Here is a 6,002-nt window from a genome sequence, read left to right as displayed (position 1 = left end):
CACTCTCCCATACAGCTTCTCCTTGTGCAAAGTGTGCTGTATTGTTGACCGATGCACAGTGACACCATCTGCAGCAAGATGATGCTGCAGGTCTTTGGAGGTGGTCTGTGGATTGTCCTTGACTGTTCTCACCATTCTTCTTCTCTGCCTTTCTGATATTTTTCTTGGCCTGCCACTTCTGGGCTTAACAAGAACTGTACCTGTGTTCTTCCATTTCCTCACTATGTTCCTCACAGTGGAAACTGACAGGTTAAATCTCTCAGACAACTTTTTGTATCCTTCCCCTGAAAAGCTATGTTGAATAATCTTTGTTTTCAGATCATTTGAGAGTTGTTTTGAGGAGCCCATGATGCCACTCTTCATAGGAGAATCAAATAGGAGAACAACTTGCAAGTGGCCACCTTAAATACCTTTTCTCATGATTTGATACACCTGGCTATGAAGTTCAAAGCTCAATGAGGTTACAAAACCAATTTAGTGCTTCAGGAAGTCAGTAAAAAGTAGTTAGGAGTGTTCAAATCAAGAAAATGATAAGGGTGCCCATACTTTTGCACCGGTCAAATTTTGTTTAAATGCAGGTTGCACATTTTCTGTTAGTACAATAAGCCTCATTTGAATCCAGAAATATAACTGAGTCCATCAGTTATTAGATATATGAAACTGAAATAGCTGTTGCAAAAAACAAAATTGTTATAAAGAAAAAAGGTTAACATTAATAGGGGTGCCCAAACTTTAACATATGACTGTATTAGGCTGAGGGTGCCAATACTTTTGTCTGGCCCATTTTTGGAGTTTTGTGTGAAATGATCAATGTTTTGCTTTTTGCTTCATTCTCTTTTGTGTTTTTTCATTTAAGACAAATTAAATGAAGATAATAATACCAAAGAATTTGTGATTGCAATCATTTTCAGGAAGAAACTGAGTATTATCTGACAGAATTGCAGGGGTGTCAATACTTTTGGCCACAACTGTAGGGCAAATCATTTACTGGAGCACTATATGGGGCCCATTATGTATGGAGCAATATATGGGGCTCATCATACTGCTTGGTGCATTATATGGGGTCCTTATACTTTATGGAACAATATAAGGGGCTCATTATTCTTTATGGAGCATTATCTGAGGTCCATTATACTGGATGGAGCAATATATGGGGTCCATTATACTGAATGGAGCAATATATGAGACTCATTTTACTGTTTGGAGCACTATGTGGTGCCCATTATACTGTAAGGAGAACTATACTGTCCAGTTTCTGAGCTATTGTAGAATTTACAATACATAACACTCATGTAATGTAAGAAGTCAGTGAAATCTTTGGCATTGTACTATACCTATATTTCTCTGCCGTACTGTGCATCAGGAATCCTGGTATGGGTTAAAGAGGCCCACTGAGACTTTAGCCAGGGGCTCACGAAAACTTGGAGCCGGCCCTGGCTGGAGGAGTCATAATGTCGCTCATAAGACACCTGCTGAGATGAGCCTCACATAGCATAGACAAATGCAAGTCCACTTACATTTATCGTGGGAATGGAGCTAGGTGATTTTATTTTAGCTTATTCTGAGTGGAGGCATCATAATATAAGAAGGGCATTGTGAGGACATCATAATGTGTAAGGGGGCACTATGGGGTCATCCTCATATATGAGGGGCACTGCTGGGACATCATGATGTGTGCTGTGATGTTTTGTAGTACGTGTCCCTCTTTCCTGTCTTTCAAATTTGGGAGCTCTTGAAGGAGGAGAGGCCTCCGCCGAGTACCCGGGCCGGAACCGAGGGGACCGTCTTCCAGGTTCCTGGGGTATCTGTTTCCAGGAAGCAGAGCTAGGGGAAGGACTGCTGAAACTGACAAGGCAGTTGGGGGAGGAGTCCAGAGAAGAGGGGCGGAGAGGGCCAGACTGTGTGAGTCAGCAGAACAAGGGAGAAGGAGGTGGAGACTTGGGGAGGGCCAGAGAGTGAGAGCCACGAGCAGCTTCCAGAGAGGAGGACAGCGACAGTAGGGAGACTCTCGGTGGACTGCAGGGAGATGGCGCCGAGCTTACCGAGAAAAGAAGACTGCTGCCTCAATCCAGCTCTTGGCTGCAGCCTACTCGCAGCTGTCCGCGGCCGACGCCGCCTCACTCCAGGTCGCGGCTGCAGCCTTCTCGCTGCTGCCCGTGGCCACCGCCGCTTCACTCCTGACCACAGCGGTGACTCCTCCTTTGCTGCCCGCAGCTGCCACCGCCACGCTCCAGTCCACGGTAGAGACTGGGCCTGTGCCCGCTGTGGATCCACCAGTGCGGCCTCAGACTGCACCTGTGGCCTATCAACCGCCACTTATCACCGCCGTTGCCAGTCCCTGTCAGGGAGTTGCAGCCTCCACTCCCCCACTCCCAGGCAGTATCCCGCTGCCTCCGCTGGGGGTCATCCCGCCAAAGAACTCTCCGCGGGCCTGCTGTGCCCCTACTCCTCCTGGGCATCGGAAAGCCCGAAGACTACACCAGATCTTCAGCGGCTGGGCCCAGTGGCTGCGACGCAGACACCCCGTGGAACAGAACGCTGAGGGATGTCAGGACGGATAAGTGATACATAGTGACTAAGGACCCGTAGTCGACCATTCTGCGGCCATATAGTGACCGCCGGGTCTTTGCCGGATTAGTCGTGTTCTCCCAATCCTTGTTTATGTGTATTGGCTCCCTGCCAGGACAACTACTGTTATTCTGTTGGTTGCGTAACAATAGCCCTAACGGCATTTATCTATAAAAAGTTAACATTTAAAGTAATTTCTGTCTCGCGTCTCGTCACTGCATCCTGCGTACCTGCTATTACCACATTTGGCGTAGTCGGCAGGATGCAGTCTCCGAGCGCGGACAGTGGCACCCAAGGCCAGAGCAGGGCCATAGACACAGCAAGCAACCAGGGACCCCGGTCCAGCATTTCTCTGGGGGCTATGCTAAACAACCTGCCCAGGTTCTCAGGCTCCAACACCATGCTGTGGAGCTGGGCAGAGCGAATGCGAGGCCTTTTCCGAATACATCCGATGACCCAGGACCTGGAAGCCAAGGTAGCTCTCATGGCATTAGAAGGGGAGGCCCGGGATTCAGTAATGTTGAGGCCCCCGGGACACCGCAACACCTTTGCTAGGGTCTTGCGGATACTGGAAGAGACCCATGGGGATCCGACAGATGTGGGAGAGTTGAGGACCCGGTTGTTCAGTCGAATGCAGGGAGAGGGGGAGACTATCACCCTGTATATGAATGTCCTCCAAGAGTTATACACGGCCATTGAGCGTAAGGACGGCGTAGGGGTAGGACCCACCGACATTACCCTATGCGACTTGTTAGTGACTGGACTCCGAGACCCGTTGATAAAGCAGGCACTACGGGAGCAGGTCCGAGTGAACCCACATTTAGCTTTCTCTGAGGTGGGGAGTCAGGCGCGTGCACGAGCGCAGGAGCAGGGAATGACGGTCCCCGTGGGGCAGGTCCGGAGTGTGGAGGCCGCTGTGACTGCTGCCGGAGAGCCCCAATGGATAGAAGAGATGAAACAAGAGCTGAAGAACATCAGGGGCGAGTTGGCCGAAGTGAAGAGAAGAACCGAGGTCACGTCTGGGTGGCTTAGTTTCAATCCCGGGCCCTGGGGGCCTCGCAATGCTCAGAGCGGCCGGCCCTCACAGCCCCAGTGCTATGAGTGTGGGGAGCTGGGCCACTTTTCACAAGAGTGTCCGCGGCGTGGAAGGCGCCCACCCCGGCTTCCGTTAAACTAGAGGGCTCCAGCCTGGGGGGACGCCACTCGGAACCAGAAGCCACGACATGGGGTGGTGGAAGTCCCAAAGATCTGGTCGCAAAGTGTCCAGTGGTATGGGCAGAAGTCAAGGGCCATGCCGTACGGTGCCTAGTGGACACGGGGTCGCAAGTAATGACCATGCGTGCAACTTACTTTCGCCAGCATTTCCCCGAGGCAGTGAGACCCCAGTGGGGACCCATGATAAAACTGGTAGCCGCCAGTCAATTACCGGTCCCTGTCGCCGGGGTGGTTTGGGTGCAGATGACGCTATGTGGCAAATCCCTTGGATGCCAGGGAGTGGTCATGACTCATGGAGAAACCAATGACAAACATCCAGTTGTCCTGGGCATGAACATCCTGTGGAAATTTGGCAATTTACTCCTCAATGACCCCACGCAAGAGACTCCGAACCAGTGGGGTTCCCGCACGGACCAAGGGCAGGTCTTCCAGCAGTTGGTGCGGGAGGCACGAGTTCTCCAGGACTGCCAGGAGGGCGAGGCACTGGGCAAAGTTATTGCGCCAGCGGCTCCCCCCGCTCATACTGCCCCCCGGGCAGACAGTGGTGGCCCTGCCCATCCGGGCCCCGGTGCCTTTGGAGGGCGTGGAGATGTAGGTGGAGCCATGCTACTCGGAACGCCTGCCTCCTGGCATACTGGTGGCCCGCTACCTGGCCACTGCGGAGAGGGACCGTCCTGGTGCGCTGTGTCAACCTAGAAGACCAAGACATCGTCTTAAGGCCCCGGGTCGAGATGGCCAAGCTGGTGAGGCCATTGGAAGAGGTGTTGCCAGCCCCTACGGTCCAATTGAAGGTGCAACCCGAGGACCCTTGGGCAGTGACTATTCGAACTCTGCAGGCAGCCGAGTCCTCGACTCAGGAAAAGGACCAAAACATCCTGGAAAGAATGCTGGCTGATCTCTCTGGCCTGGCTCCCGCCCAACTTCTCCAGTCTCCAGGTAGAAACACTAGTAGGACAGTATCGCAGGGTATTCGCTAGCCACGAGGATGATTTTGGATGCACCACAGCCATCACGCATGGAATTCCCACGGCAGGAACGGCCCCCATACGGGAACGATACAAATTCCCCCACAACTATACCAGAAGGTTAAAACTTTACTGGTCCAAATGCTGTGGAAGGGGGTCATACGAGAGAGCGAGAGCCCCTGGGCGGCTCCCATCGTGTTGGTCCGCAAAAAGGATGGCACCCTGCAGTTCTGCGTGAACTATAGAAAGCTGAATGCCTGTACCATCAAAGACTCGTACCCGTTGCCTCGTATAGAAGAATCCCTGTCCACCTTGGGGAAGGCGAAGTACTTTTCAACGTTAGATCTGGCCAGTGGGTATTGGCAGGTGCCGATGTTGGAAGAAGACAGGGCTATGACAGCGTTCATTCTTCCTATGGGACTGTTTGAGTTCAATCAAATGCCGTTCGGGCTGGCCAATGCCCTGGGGACCTTTCAGCGGCTGATGGAGCGGTGTCTGGGGGATCTCAACTTCGAGGCCACTCTGATATACCTGGACGACATAATCATCTATGCCGCCACATTTGAGGACCACGTGCGGCAGTTGGGGCATGTGCTCTGCCAGCTGCAGAAGTACGGGTTGAAGGTGAAGCCCCTAGAAATGCCACCTGTTTCGCACCCAGATTGAATATCTGGGGCATATCGTCTCGCCGAGGGTGTTAGACCATCCCTGGAAAAGGTTGCTGCCATTCAGGGATGGCCTACCCCCGAGACAATAAAAGACGTGCGGGCCTTCCTGGGGCTGGCTGGATACTATCGTTTCATAAAGAATTTTGCACGCCAGGCCCGAGCCCTGCAGGACCTGCTAAAGTGGGCTCCTGCCGGGGAGAATGGATGGAAAATCCAGTGGTAACAACCACAAGAAGAGGCCTTCCAAGACCTTAAGGCTGCGCTCTCGGGTGCCCCAGTGTTAGCTTATGCGGATTTCTTGCAACCGTTCATACTACACACCGACGGGAGCCTCCATGGGCTAGGGGCTGTATTGTCACAAGTTCATGACGGCCGGAAGAGAGTGATCGCATATGGTAGCCGATCACTTCATAACTCCGAGCGAAACCCTGACAATTACAGCTCCATTAAGCTTGAGCTCCTCGCGGTAGTGTGGGCCATGATGGAGCGGTTCGCAGAGTACTTGGCGGACTCCGAAGTGGTGGTGCGGACCAACAACAACCCGCTGGCCCACCTGGAAAATGCCAAATTGGGGGCTCTGGAGCAG

This window comes from Dendrobates tinctorius, unplaced genomic scaffold, assembly GCF_039654945.1.
Source record: "Dendrobates tinctorius isolate UK_male_01 unplaced genomic scaffold, ASM3965494v1 ptg000028l, whole genome shotgun sequence".
In the NCBI taxonomy this organism is placed as follows: domain Eukaryota; kingdom Metazoa; phylum Chordata; class Amphibia; order Anura; family Dendrobatidae; genus Dendrobates; species Dendrobates tinctorius.
This window is presented reverse-complemented; position numbering follows the sequence as displayed.